The 14704-nt window shown below is 40.8% G+C and overlaps 1 protein-coding gene across 3 annotated transcripts in view; it reads left to right on the top strand.

Annotated features, from left to right (window-relative positions):
* The first annotated feature begins 6669 nt into the window (after window positions 1–6669).
* MBP (myelin basic protein) overlaps window positions 6670–14704 on the top strand; it is a 113098-nt gene continuing 105063 nt past the window's right edge. For 2 of the 3 annotated variants that reach the window (XM_030444068.1, XM_030444070.1), the window contains exon 1: window positions 6670–6859. The gene's annotated coding sequence lies outside the window, so the exon portion shown is untranslated. Of the gene's footprint in view, window positions 6860–7225; window positions 7343–14704 lie in introns of those variants that run through there. The other variant, XM_030444069.1, reaches the window with a different exon arrangement.

Raw genomic sequence — 14704 nt, forward strand, 5'->3', positions numbered from 1 at the left:
CACAGTCTAATTCAGCCAGTCCAAAGAGCAGGCTTTTATTATGGTTAAATTTATTAAGTGTATAAACCTGCAGAGATTTCTGATTAAGGTTTGAATCATTCTTTTATCCACCCTCTCTGAATCTGGGGTAACCCCTCGTATTAATCAATACAGTACAGTGAAGTGCACACAGTGAAGGAATTTACTGCTACTGAAAGCCTCTCTCTTTCTACTTGACTATTTGCTTACCCCATAGCATGAGTCAATACGAACTTGTAAATCAGATGTGATCACGAAGAACACTTTCTGGCACAGTTTGGGATACTATCATGCTTATCTTTAAGAATGCTACAGATACCTATGCTTTCTGGACCTGTTTCAGTATAATGATGCAACACCCTGCAAAAGTCCCATATCCTCCATTTTAAAAACAAACTTTATAGGAGCAAATTATGTTCACCCTCAATTTGCTAAGTTAAAACACTTTGCAAATGTAGACTTTGGAGCAAGGAATGTTACATATTGACAGCTCTAACTAAAGCCAGTAGCAGAACAAATTCATTTGCACTTTATTACCAAGCACTGTAAGCATAGTTGATTGACATAATTCCTTCAAGTTATTTAATGTGCTCTGACTGCAAGATAAGAGAGTGGCTAACAGGCTGCTGTGTATGAAAGCAAAAGTACTTCCCAGTGGGGAAAAAAGAGAAGGCAGTGCAAGCTTGTACATGCAAGCCCTATAATAGTGCACCCTGCATAGATCTGTACTGAAAACTGTTTGTTGTTTTCAAATCCCTCTAGACTATGCAATAGCAAACCAGAAAGTTGCCATGATTTCCTATCCTATAAAGCTGTAGGCTTGAACCCACATGCAAAATGTGTCTGTTTTGCAGTAGAAGAGGAAAGAGTGAGAAGGGGAAGGCCTCAGACTGGTCATTAGAAACATTTGCTGAATTTTCTGTGCTGAAACTGCCTCTGCTGTATTGAGGCATTCTGGAGTATGTGTTACGTGTGAGACTGGTTGACTTCCTCTCATTGGAAAGGAGCTGAATAGGAATAAAGCAGAGCTTTGTACATGTCTGCCCACACAGTGACTACGGCTTCTCTCTTTAGCAACATGAGAAAATGTAATAATAGCTATCATGTTGGAGATTTAAGGGATATGTTTTCCTTACTGTGTAAGTTATTTGAGCACACATTAGATTCTCCCATAAAGACATAGCATACTTCATCTGCATTCTAAGATTTAGTTTCAAAATCCAGTAAACTCAAGAGGTAGGTAATCACAAATTGCATGTAATACAAATCTTAGCCTCTGCAGATTTTCATTTCACTCATTTCAAGGATTACACTCTAACAAACAAAATCATACAGTCATTTTTACCAAATTTTGATACGTCCTTCCTTACCCTAATAAAAGTTAATTTTTAATTGCAAATATCAAAATCTTGTAAGTATGTAAAGAACAACAAATAAGTTATTTCACTGTAGGTGCCACCCAATCATTCTTGTTGGTAAATACATTAAATCAAAGCTCATTTTCTAAACCTGTTTTTTTTCAGTTACCCTTTTTGGAAACTTTCACTTGGGGAGCTTTAAATCTTTTTTTAAACTAAGCAAAAGCATTCTTTTTTTTTTTTTTTTTTTTTTTTTTTTTTTTTCCAAGAGGAAAAGTAAAAGCACTTCCAAAAGGACAGCTCTGCATTTGACATTTGTTTCCACATTCAGTGTGATAGGCAGAGTTTTCACATCTCTGGAATAAAGCTGTTTTCTCCAAATGGCTCCAATAAACTCGTAGTAGAAACAAACCAGCACTTCAACACACTGCAGGTTTTGCACTGAGAAAACAGATATTGCAAATGGAGACGCAGCGAAGCAGAACTTCCTCTGCAACTGAGCTGCACCAGGACTGCTATTTTAAAAACATTTACATAGAGAGGAAGTGTTGTGCTGATCATCCCAAGGAGAAGTGCCAGTTAAAAAACATGCAAAAGTTAAAGTGTAATAAGGGGCAAATGAGAAGAACAGAGGTCCAAAGTCAGTAGAGCCCTGGATACATCCATTTCTCCCTCTCTTCAAGTTAGCTTTTTTGTTTGCCCACAGAAGCCTTTAGCATAATCTTTTGTGGCTTTAAGAAAAAAAAGAGGTATTTATGTATCATACGCATGTTTATGTGTGTGTGAGCATCTCTAAGTAACTGGTGAGAACAAAGGCACTGTAATTTGTGGAGGCAGAGGAATTTCTATGCAGGCTTGTTTTCCATTCATCCCTTTTTAAATAAATTGCACACATCAGGCATGTTTTCTCTTCTGATTAAGTGCTAGTGAAAACCAGAAACATGGTTATATGCTTAATACAGCATTTAAACACATCAAATGTTTTCAGCTAACTTTACCATTAGCTGTAATGTTTGCATTAGAAGAAACAGTAGAGTAAAACTCACTTTATCACAGGACTTTTTTGACCAATATTTTATTTTGACCAATATTGCAGCAGGGCGTGAGATCTATTTGAAATATCCTGTGAAATGATCAGTTTTACAGAAATCTCAGTTGTCAGAGACAACAATTACACAGAGACAAATAAACCTTCAAAATGGAGAAAATTAGTTTGAAAATCTGCCATTTCTCTTCACAGTCCTGGGCTACTACAGCCACATCTTACTGAGCTATATGATCTTTTTATCACAAACAGGACATTGATGATGTCATAAAAATAATACTCATCTCTTGCAAAATGCTTTAGAAACTGAAAAGAAAATATTTAGGTGAAGAATTCTAGAGAAAAAAAAAAAAAAGGTCTTGTTTGACCTTAGTTGTGCTGTTTCTACTCTAAAATATAATATCACTCAGATCTTTAGATGACAGTATTTCTGTAAATTATTATTTTTCTTTCTCATTCAGGCAAGGCTGCAATATATTATTTGCCAGGACTGTCAGTTTCTATGGCATTGTCATACATCCACTGCTGTCTTTATCTAGTAGGGAATCACAATTTAGCAGGAGAAAGACTTTCTTTCCAATGCATATTTACAGTAAGGTCATGCACCTTAATACCCTTGGGTAGTAAGAAATTATGGGTCCTGACATGTTTTCTGAAGAGAATCTGTTCCCTTGTTGCTGCAGAACACCTCCTCAATTCTCATTGTTCATTTAGAAAATTAAAATGATTTTTTTTTTTTTTAAGATTCAAAGTTTTCAGAAAAAGTGACTTTTTTAATGATCCTTTCAAACATGTCTGCTGAAGAAGGACATATTTTGAACTATTTTTCTAAAGATATTTCAGAGATCTTCTGAAGTTTATCTACCATGACCATACAGAAAATTCTCAGCAACCAAGTCTAATTTTGGGATTTATCAGTTACTAACACATGGCTTCTAGTTTGCCATAGATATCATCATCTGCAGATATTGGTGTTCTCTTTGCTTGCATACACAGTCTGAGATTACTCAAATAGGTATTTGCTGAGATAATGCTCTTGTACTGGAATTATCTTAAAAAAAAAAAACAAACCTACCAAGCACTTGTTACAAGAGTACTGTAAGCATTGTGTTTTTATTTTCAAGGCCTCATACATAATAAAATGTTTTATGAAACACGCATCATAAAAGGTTTATGAAATACAGCAACCTCTTAAATCTTTACAATTAAGACTTGAGTTTAAGACTTAAATGAAAGTGTCATCATCTGGAGTTCACTGAGGGTCCGTTCATGAAAAAAATTCAAATTAGTTCATAATTGGGCCTAGATTATGTTCCTCTGCATGCAGAGATTGATATCATTAATCTTACATTTGCAATCACCCCTGGATCACGGATGGATCCTTATGGCATTTTGCCATTTGCCATTTTCAGTTCTTGAAAGTTAATAGCTGTTCCTTCAGTTTATTCAATAGCACACTGTGAATTTTAACTAAATCATTCTTTGAGTTTATATATTGGTCTGGTTATCCATTATGAAGCTTGCACATCCAAACTATAGCTTCCCTACTAAGTCTAGCCTCTTGGCCAGCCAGGTCAATTGTTTCTCATTAGGAATAATAAATAGTACAAAAGTATATATGAAACACTGTGCAAATTTTTCTTTCCTTCCATTCCCTTTTATGATTTGGGAATCATATGGGATTCCTTTTATGAAAGGAAGACGTTACACTTGTCTCAAGCAATTCTTAATGGTTAGTTAATTAAAAAAAAAATCAAGATTAATTTCCCTGTGTCACTTTTCTCCGTACAGCTGTTTCTTCAGGTAGAGCTCTTTACAGCAGCCTAGAGAGCAAGGGTCCAGTAGTGTGTGGGGAATATTTTAAAATAAGATATTATTCTTTTCTCCATGCAACAGGAAGCAAACAAAAGAAGAATTTATGCTGGCTTTGTAGACTGGGGCCCAGAAGCATTGCTGCTGAACATACACACTAGCATTCTCCATGAAGATTTTTATGGTCCTGGAATTCACTAGGAGAAGAATTATAAGGGACAAATCAAAATTTCTACGTTTCTAGCTACCAATGCTGTCTAGTGCTTTTACAGAATTTTTATGAATATATGTAAATGAGCATACTGACATCTGCCTACATGTAAAAATCCTGGGACACTAAGGGAAGCTACAAACAAAAAAGTAGTGGATATTCAACACATTGAGAGGAAGGTGAAGCAGCTGTTCCACATGTCACATCCATCCAAGGGGAATAATTTTTCCAAACCCTTTTTCCCCCCACATACTCTATGACAATCCACATAGTGCAACCCTAACTCTCCTCACACCTTTAGGCCTCAACAGAGTAACCATGCATAACTGTATGCAGACACACACATATACAGACATTTATATATATATATATATATACATAAAATTGTCTAACTTGTGTAGGCACATGTGTATGCAAAGATGTGTTCTCATGTGTAAATATGTGACCCTCCACCTGCAAGATAGTTATTCTTGCTCAAAGATTAATGTAATATGAAGTATGCAAGATTGAGGTTCCAGGCTCTTTACCATGATTTCATCTGCCCTCATAGTGTGTTCAGATAAGTTTTTTTATCTACTTTCACCCTGAGATGACCACCTGAAGACTGAAATGTTGCCTTTTAAAGCTGATAAATATTGGTTTAATTTTGTCATGCTTGTTAACAAAGTTAAAATTTAAAGGTAAAAATATGCATAAAGCTTAACTATCAAACTCATTTAATGTGTACCTCAAATTCCCAAAAGAAAGTGACATTTTTTGCTAGTGAAGGAGTGCAAGGAAAGAGAGTAATTCCAAACAGTGCTGTCTGTATCTTTAATATAAAATTCCAGACTTGGAATTGCTCATATTGGTGATACTCCATCTATTCTTTGCCTCTGCAATTCTTCCTTCCTTTTGTGATCTGTTTTATCTTGCATTAACTCCAGTGTTTTATCTTAAGGTTTTCTCATGCTGTATGGTGGTCTTCACATTTATAATAGATACATTGCAAACTTCTCACTTTGCACTGTAATGAATTACTGGTAGGATGTTCCATTCAACCAAAGCAAATATGTATCCAAATAACTGTATATTCGCAATAACATACAGCCTGTAATAGGGTCCAAAATATTTTTCTAAAACTGCCTCGATCTTCAAAGATGAATGCAAGCCAAAGAAATTTTTTTCATATGGAGGAATTAGCAGGTAGCCAGCTGACTTCATAGCTCTCCATCTGTTGAAGTTCAGACATGAGCCACTTAACAGGTGCAGTGGATAACTACAGTGATCACCAGTGAACCTTCCAAATAAAATGACTTCCTAGCAAAAGCAACTATCTACAAATTTGCTTCATGCTTTTGCATTTTTGCACAGAATTGAAAGCAATACTGTTTGTCCAAAGTACTCATAAAAACCAAGCTGCTCTCTCCCCAAAGCTACAGCAAATACAGAGCAGCTTCTCTTCCCTCTAACTCCAAACATCTCCACCCCGCAGGGGTTCATGCTGCGAAACTTCTTCCCGCGAAGGTCGAGGTTTACCTATGCCTCACACTAAGGTGACACGGGGGGACGGGGCTGCAGGAAGCCCACGCTGACAGCGTGCGCTGTCCCCGTGTCGGAACACGGGGAGTTATTCCCTGGCATAACTCAGGGCAAGCAAAGCACAGAGTTGGTTGCCTACTGCGGGTGCAGAACTCTGAGTCTAAAATTGCAGGTAGCTTTCTCCCCCCCTCTCCTCCCTCCAGATGACAGCTTTATTCAAAACCTCTCTGACCAAGTTATGGGGACAAGTTACCAGGCCCGGGGAGAGCAGCGAGCAGCCGGACCGGGCAGGCAGGTTGCCACCGCTTGCCTGTCCGGAGCCGTGGTCACATCCAGCTCTCGTTGTGCCAAGCCCACTCCCTTCCTATTACCCAGCAAGAGAGGGGAACCCGCTTTCGGGGGTCCCCGTCCTGCCCCCCTCGGCTGTCGGGGTGCGGAGTCTGCCCTCGCCCGCTGCTTCTTCCTGGTTGCAGGCAGCGCGGCAGCCGAGGGGCGGGCGGCGGTGGGGAGGGGGGGGATCCCGCTCAGGTACGGGGAGGGGGGTGGTGTCAGCGCCGCGTCGATAGCCACCGTGATTGGGGAGGGCTGAGGGCAGGAAAAAGCGAAGGAAGAAACCGCGAAGTGCCGAGACGGAGCTGGGCGAGCCGCTCGCTCGGCGGCGGGCGGAGGAGGCGCGGTTGTGCGGCGGCCGCGGTGGGGACCCAGGCGCTCTCCTGAACGCGGAGCGGAGGGTTCGCCCCTCCTGGAGCCATCCCCGCCTCTCCCCGCTGCCTCTCCCGGCGGGTGGAAGGGAAAGGAAAAGGGGTAGAGGAGGGGTGCTGTTGCCCTGTCGCACCTCGTCTGTCCCCGCTGCATGCACCCCCCGGAGCGCCGCAGCCCAGGAGGACACGCAGGGTGCGTTGTGATTTACTCCTTTCTTTTTTATTATTATTTTGCGGTGTGGTTTTTGGTTTTGTGGTTTTTTGTTTTTTGGTTTTTTTTTCCCCTTCTCTCCGGGCGGTTTCGCGGAGAGAAGCCATGTGGGGAGGGGAGCAAGGCAGGCCGGGGGCCTTGCGAGCTTCCCCCCCCCCCCGGTACTCCCACCGGGGCTGTGGCCACCGCGCACGCCGGGCTCCGCCGTGTTTGTTGTTGTTGCGCCCCGGAGAAGCAGGCAGTAGAGCGAGGGGTTCACTCGGGGCGGAGTGTAGGGCTGGGGGGGGGGGAGGGGGGAGGTGGGTAGCTTATCGTCTTGCTTCTCTTCCTCTTCGCCGTGTGTGCCCCGCGTCCCTCCTTCTCGGCGGGGCGGCTTCGGCTTCGGGGCGGAGGGGGGGGAGGGAGGTTCGGCGGGCGGTGCTGCGGGACACCTGGAGCAGGTGACGCCGGCACAGACAGACAGCGGTAGGTGGTGGCCCCTGGGCTCCCTCCGCACCTTGATTCCGCCTCCGGGACAGGTACTTGCTAACAGGGCGAGCCACAGCGAGCCGGGAAGGGGAGGGCAGGGCAGGGCAGCGGGGACAACAACCCGGTGAAGCCATGCCCCATGGAGGTGTCTCCCCGCCGCCGCGGGCGGGTAAGGGGGGAAAGAGGGGGGGCGGCAGCCCCTACCCGGGGGGAGGCTGCGCCAGTGCGTTACATAAGGCGGAGGAGGGCGGGGGCACCGGCACCGCCTGGTGCGTCCCGGCCGGCAGCCCCGAAGTCGGTGCCGCGGGCTTCCGGTTTCACATTGTGGTTGTGCCCGAGTTTTAAACAGAAGCGGTCAGCTTCTCTTTTTTTACATCACGGCGCAAACCTGCGAGACAAGCGCTGGTGGGGAGTTGAGGAGTGGGGCAGGTGTATCTCTCACTGTCATCCCACCGGGGCTGCCCCCCGTTCCTACTCCCCTCCTTTGCCCGAGCACTCAGGGGCTCCTCTCAGGGATTCCCTGGGAGTTTCTGTGAGGCAAGCGGCGAAGTGCAGGCGGTGGTGGGGAGCGAGGGGGCTGTGTCCAGCCGGGGGCTGCGGGCTGCCCCTGTGATGCTTCCAGCCCAGAGTCCAGTCAGGGGCCACCGGGGTCCTGTCTCCGGGACCCCCACACCTCTCTCATACCGGCTTGGCTTGGATGGCTTGAAGATGCCGTACCTTTGGTGTGTGTCCCTGTCACCTGTATTCAGGTGGTGGCGTGTCTGTGGAGGGTTTGGCAGTGTTCAGAATAACGCCGGGGTTGTGTGTGTGTGTTTAGCTGCAGGTTTGTAGTTTCTTCCTATGCTCATGGAGTCTTTCAGAAAAATCACTGCATGATTTGCCTTGGGACGAATGTAAACGTGTGGTTTTTGTCACTTTAAGTAGGTCAGTCTCGATAGTGTTTCCTCCGAGCATCACATTTGTGTGTATATCAGTATAACAGATGCTACGTTTGGAGTAATGTTAATTTTAAAATAAATATAAAGAAAGGCTCCCTGCTGGATACTCAAGCTTTCCCCCTTTTCGGTGGGCTTAGAATTGAGTCTGGCAAGATCAAGACAGACAGCGTGTAGATTGCATTGTTTTTATTTCTGTTACATCTGCTAATAATTTTTAAAATGCAGAGATAAGTAAATGTAACTAGGAAGTAGTTCACAGATTAAAACAAATTAAGCCACACATTGTGGGGTGATTGTGTATAAAGGCTTGATATAGCTAGCTTGAAATTCCTTGATAAAGAATATGGAAGTGCTCCCTGTCAGTCAAGGTGAATCATAAGAGTAGGAGAGCAGTCTTGGTTTATGTTCATGGTTTGGTAACTGTTGATGGCTGTGCAGGAAACAGCTCTCTAAAGCCTGTAAGTGGTCTTAGAGCATTTAGTAATAACTGGTATGAGTCTGTCAAAGCTCTAAAGCATCAGGGATTATATGCTTTTTTTTGTGTGTTTTACATCAGCTCTGCCTATATGCATTCTGAATTATTCTAAAGAGTCCCTATGAGAACATTAAAAATGCCAGAACAGGATATAATGAAGTTTCTAATGGTAGCATTCAAGAGTAGGTGCCAAGCAAGGACCATGCTAGGGAAAACTTGCAGTGATGCTCCCTCAGAATCCTCTATCTAGGCAGCTAAGGCTTAGGGATTCCTTTGGGTAGGAGTATTGCCTTTGTGCCTGACAGACACAGTTTGCTGTTTGTTTTTTTAATTTGGTCTTACACAGTAGTTTTTGAAACTGTATGGACTTTTATGAAGATAATAGGAAGGTATCTGAGGAAATAGGTAACCAGATGGAGTACTTTACTGACATTATCTGTCACTAATAAGATGGCCAAAGGGCAGTTTCTGGTTTGCAAAGGCCTGAGTGTGAAGTTGTGCTAATGGTTTGTTTTCCAAGAAATATTCACACATTAAAGTCTGAGATGCTCCATCTATAGATATTCCATTCTATGATCTAAAAAAAAAACCCTTGATATTTGTGATGTAAAAAAAAAAAAAAAAAAAAAAAAAAAAAGACAGAGTCTTATACTCTTCTTATGTATCCCAGTGAAATGGATTCGAGTTCATAATCACTGAAAATCTGTATAATGTAATGTATTGTCAACTTCACTGGATTTATAACAAGTAGAGGAGAGCAGAATTGAGAGTTTATACCATGCTAAAGAACTAAAGAAGTAATGGTAGGATGGCAAGAGAGTAACCTGTCCTGTGGGAATGCCTGGCTCTTTCCAATGTGCTCAAAGGGTCATCGATTTTGGTAGATGTTTGAGTCTCAATACTTCCATATGCACAAATTTCCTGTGGGTTGTTTTGTTGTGTTTTTTGGTTTTTTGTTTGTTTTTGGGGTTTTTTGGTGTGATGTTTTTATTCAGTAATTCATATAAACTACCCATATGGTTGAAATAGCCACTTCAGTTGTTTATTCCATCAAATAGAACATATCATTACAGTTTAGGCTCTAATTACTTTGCTACAAGATTGTTATGACTAAAGGAACACTTTCATTATAAACTGTTGAGAGAAGGCAGATTAAACTGAAATACACATCTGATACTTAGTTGCAGCACAAGTAGCAAAAGCTTTTAAGCGTTAAATAATGATATGCTGTTTTCTGTTAACTCCTTACCTGCCAAGAAAATGTACTGTGAAAATAGATGAGTGCTTACATACTAGTGCCTGGGAAGTTTGCTTCAAATTTTTGTTTACTGGAACTAAATTGATTTACTTTAGATGAGAGTATAACCTTTTTTTTACATCAAAACATCATTTTTACATCAAACATCATTTTTACATCAACATTTTTTACATCATGGTGTGGATGAAATGTAGTATTTGGCTAAAGCACTGAAAGCATCACCAGTGTTTAGTGGGGGAGAAGGCTGGAAGTTTGCAGCTTAAGACTCTTGACCTTGCGTACAGGTTTAAAGTGTAAATGCTGTCATTGATTAAAGGATAGAACAGTTTTCTGGATCACTGGTGATGTGCCAAGTCCTGTGGTGGATAATTACCTGAATAGTTTTTTTCTCAGATGTGATGTCACATTGTAACTGTGTTTTGTTTCCAGTGGTGAGGCTCTTAAATGAAGGATGCCACTGATAAGCAGCCATTGGACAGGAACTGTAGATACAGTTTTGAATAAACTACAGACTGCTTATAGTCTTTTATAAAACAGGCATTTATTTGACTGTTTTCTTTAAAATTCTCTGTTGACAATGGAAATGGGAAAAGTCATTATGGTTGTCGTGATTGTTAGGTGCCTCCAAGAAAAAAAATCACAACACTGTCATTTCTGAAGCAGCCTGAATTAATACATACATATACATATACATATATATATATATAAAAGGAAAAAAAAAAAAGGAAAAAACATATATATCTACACTCTTTCAGTTTGAAATCATTACTCATTGGCAAATCACTCCATGCCCTTGCAAACAGTCCCTCCCCAGCCCCCTCAGGTACTGGAAGGCTGCTATAATGTCTCCCCAGAGCCTTTTTTTCTTCTGGCTGAACAACCCCAACTCTCAGCCTGTCCTCATAGGAGAGGTGCTCCAGCCCTCTCACCATCTTTGTGGCCCTCCTCTGGACTCTGAAATAGCTCCGTGGCCTTCTTGTTCTGGGAGCTCCTGAGCTGGGCACAGTACTCCAGTGGAGAGGAGTAGATTAGAGGGGGAGAATCACCTCTGTTGACCTGCTGCAAGCAACCAATGGAAACAGAATCAGGAAAAGTATGTATGCTTTAGAGCTTGGCTGCTCAAATAACCTGTACAACTGGAATTTCAGATATCTAACACTGGGCTCCAATCCTTTATTTGCATATTCATTGTCTTAATATGCTTTTTTATGGGGCACCCAGCCTTCTGCACAAACTGCTTAATCTGAACCTAATTAGATAATTGATATAAAATGAACAAGTTGGTCTCTGAGAGTCCGATGCAGTTGCCAAAGGCAGTGGCTGACTTCAGTAGAAATGACATCAGAACTGTATTATTGTAGCCTTCATTTCTGGGTCTCTCTGTAATAATCATTCTGCAGGCAGATGGTTCTCTCCCAGACGAGACAAGATGGGAATGCTGCCTTCGAACTGAAGGAGCACAGTATGGTCATCCTCACTTGGTTATAAATTAAAATGACACAATCAAAAGGTCGTTCTCTAGGGGTTTTGCCTGCCCAAAGATTAAGATAAGATGCTCATAGTTGCACTAAGCACTGTAGAATTAACTGTGGTTGGAAAGAGTTGCATAAAAATTAATTGGTGGCTCACCCCCAGTGAGGCAGATAGAGTGTCTGATCTTACATATTCAGTGGCATTAAATAAAGGCTGTGTCACACTCAGTTTTAAATTGTATTTATGTAAGCTTCTCATTCAAATCTCTAAGGATATTCTCTACATGTTTCTCTGGTTATTTTCATGTATTAGTTGCACATGAAGAAATTGCTCTCTCCTAGTGTCTAATGACCATTAAAATACCAGCTGTATTACACGGGCTTTTGGGTATAGTAGTAATTCATTTTTATGTCAGTTATCTACTTGATTAGCAATTTGTTTAAATTTTCTGAAGAACAAATTGTACTCATGTTTTCTTGATTTACCAGCTGTTTTCAGAGTTTGGCTTTTGGGTTTTTGTGAGAGAATAGATTTTCTTGATCTCAGGAGATACCAGTCACCCTCATCTCAGTTTTCTATACCTTATCTTCTTAGTTGAGATCTTCGCAGAGACTTAGCCTTCTGGAAAAGGTTGACCATCTTGCATTTAGCTTTTCTATAGAGGTTCACATACAACTTCCTACTGTTTTCTTTAAAGGATTCAGAACTATTAGGAACGTTTTTTCATGGCTAAAGAATTTATAACTATAAGATACTTAAAGCAGATTCTGACAGCAGTATTAGGATTTTAATGTTCCCATTTTCTCATATTCAGCAAAAAAAAAATCTTTACACATCTTGAAATGCTCAGTTAAAAATAATCAGAGAACTCTTTGGTTAATACAGAGCAGGACTGGTCCTATGAAGCTTTTTGCATCAGTTGCACTAGCTGTGAAATCTCAGCTCTGTTTCTTGGAATAGCTGTACATCTTGGACATCTCCCAGGAAAACCCATGCAAAGGGCAAGTGGGACAAAAGCAAGAAATAACATGGAAATTTCCAGCCAGTATTTTTTTAATTCTGTCCCAAAGAGATTTTGAAATAATTCAGTTAAGAAGTTAATTTTTTTAATCTTTACTTCACCATTGATTTATTTTTTTTTCCGCTGAATCTTTAGTAAGGCCTTTCAAAGGGGAGAAACAGGCAAAGCAATAAAACTGAAAGATTGATCAAATCAGAGTTTCTCTCTTTTTCATACACACTGGCTGAAGGTACAATAGTTGGCTTGTTTTGTTGTTGTTGTTGTTGTTTTTTAATTTCAGAAGTTCTTGATCAATGTGTCAGCTATACCAGTTTAATTTTTCACATTGAAAGGAAAGGTTGTTTTTAAATCTTACTTCTTTGTATTTGCAAAATTTTGGGCTTGCAAATTTTTTAGTATGTAATTGCAGTTTTTAATAGTTTGTATCTTAAACTTTTGGGAACACTTACACATTTGGGAATGTTTAAATTCAAGACTTTCCAGATTGGTGAAAGAAGTAACCGATGGAACCCATTACTAGATAGTAAGAGGGAAAAGAATATAAAAGCAAATTAACACCAATGTGTATTCCTAAAATTAATTCAGGCATGTAGTGTAATTTTGTGTTCACCTGGTGCGTTATCTTTGACTTCTGCTGAAGACTTGGAGTCTTTGGATCACAAGTGAAAATATGCTTGTCCTTAGCATACTTCTTTTTTAGAATTCACAAGATTTAGGTAAAACAATGCAGTTGGAGGAATTACAGTTGTCTTTGGAATTTGGAGACTGGAAAAAGAGACTTGGTGGTGTGAAAGATTTGTCCCAACAGACACATAACAAAACTCCTCTGGAGAAAATTTGTGTCATTTGCAACCCCTGTATGTGGTTTTATTGTTTGCTTTTAATATTTGGCTCTCTCAAAGAGACTTTCCAGGAGAAGGCACATTGTTATCAAATATACTAATGTGTTCTTTGCACTTGGCTGTATTTTTCAGACAATTTTCTTAATTGTGGTCTTGAATAAATCAAGACCACGAAAGCAATGGCTACTTGCAATGGAAGAGGTTTGATTTATAACTTGTATAGTTCAACAGCAGTGTCTCTTGTCAATGGGAATATATTTGTTTTCCAAAGATTCAGAAAGCCCTTACATACACCTGCTCTTTAGCTGTTTGTCCTGCTAATTTTTTTCAGTTATAAATTGGACTGTTATAGTTTGGAGATTTTCAGGTGTGTATTCTGCATATCCAGGGGTCTTTCTGGGAACAGTGTGTAGCTGCTGCTTCTGTTGTGCCCACGGATCTACCATCAGCCCTTTCCAGGTGTAGTATTGCCAAAGTATGGTATGGTGGTAAGAAGCTAATGCAGAGTTAGATTCACCTGGGAACAAAAGGTGTTTCACTGGTACAACAGTCACAGTAACATCCAGTGTTCCAGTGTAACAACAACTTTATAGAGTCCTAAGGACAATTGTGCTGTACCCTTTACTTGGTTTCTGTATAGTTTTCATTGCCAGGTGGATTTCCTGTACAGAAGATAGAGTGGCTTCAAGGGTGGTAATTTGGGTTGGATTGCTTAAATGGTAGAAATGTTCTTTCCTGTCTTCTAAAAATTTTCTTTCTCACCAACCTAACAGTATCACTTTCGTCTTGTCCCCTGTGACTGGCCAAATCTCATTTATTTCCCAGACTTTGTATAGGCTGGGTTAGTGTCTTGATGAAGATACTATCTAGATTTTTATTTTTATTTTTTTTAATGCTGCAATTCTGTGGATCCCAGTGATAGCTGTCATTGTCCCCTGGCCTTACAATCAGTGTGTGTTCCTAAATGTGTCATCAGCGTAGCCCTAGCTCACAGCCATTCTCTTCTGGCTGATATATTTCACAATATAATTTAGAACTTTCCTTAGTACTGACTCCCAGAAGTGTTCCTGGAATCTGTGACAAGTTCCTTGAGTAACCTAGATTTTCAGCTCATTTGAGCAAGATCTTCTGGGTAATACCAAAATATTGCTTTATAATGTTGTGTAATGCGTTGTAATGTTTTTGACATATCTTTCCCTGTCCCTGTTACTTCCCTGATGTCAGCATCCTTCTTCTGTTTCTGAAAAAAACAGTCTTTAGTTAAACTGTCTTGTCAGGTCTTGTTAATTCTCTGGATGAAAAGTAATGTTGGAATATCATCAGATAATCTAGCTCAGACAAAGCTTGGAGTG

Source organism: Calypte anna, chromosome 2 (genome assembly GCF_003957555.1).
Source record: "Calypte anna isolate BGI_N300 chromosome 2, bCalAnn1_v1.p, whole genome shotgun sequence".
Taxonomy (NCBI): domain Eukaryota; kingdom Metazoa; phylum Chordata; class Aves; order Apodiformes; family Trochilidae; genus Calypte; species Calypte anna.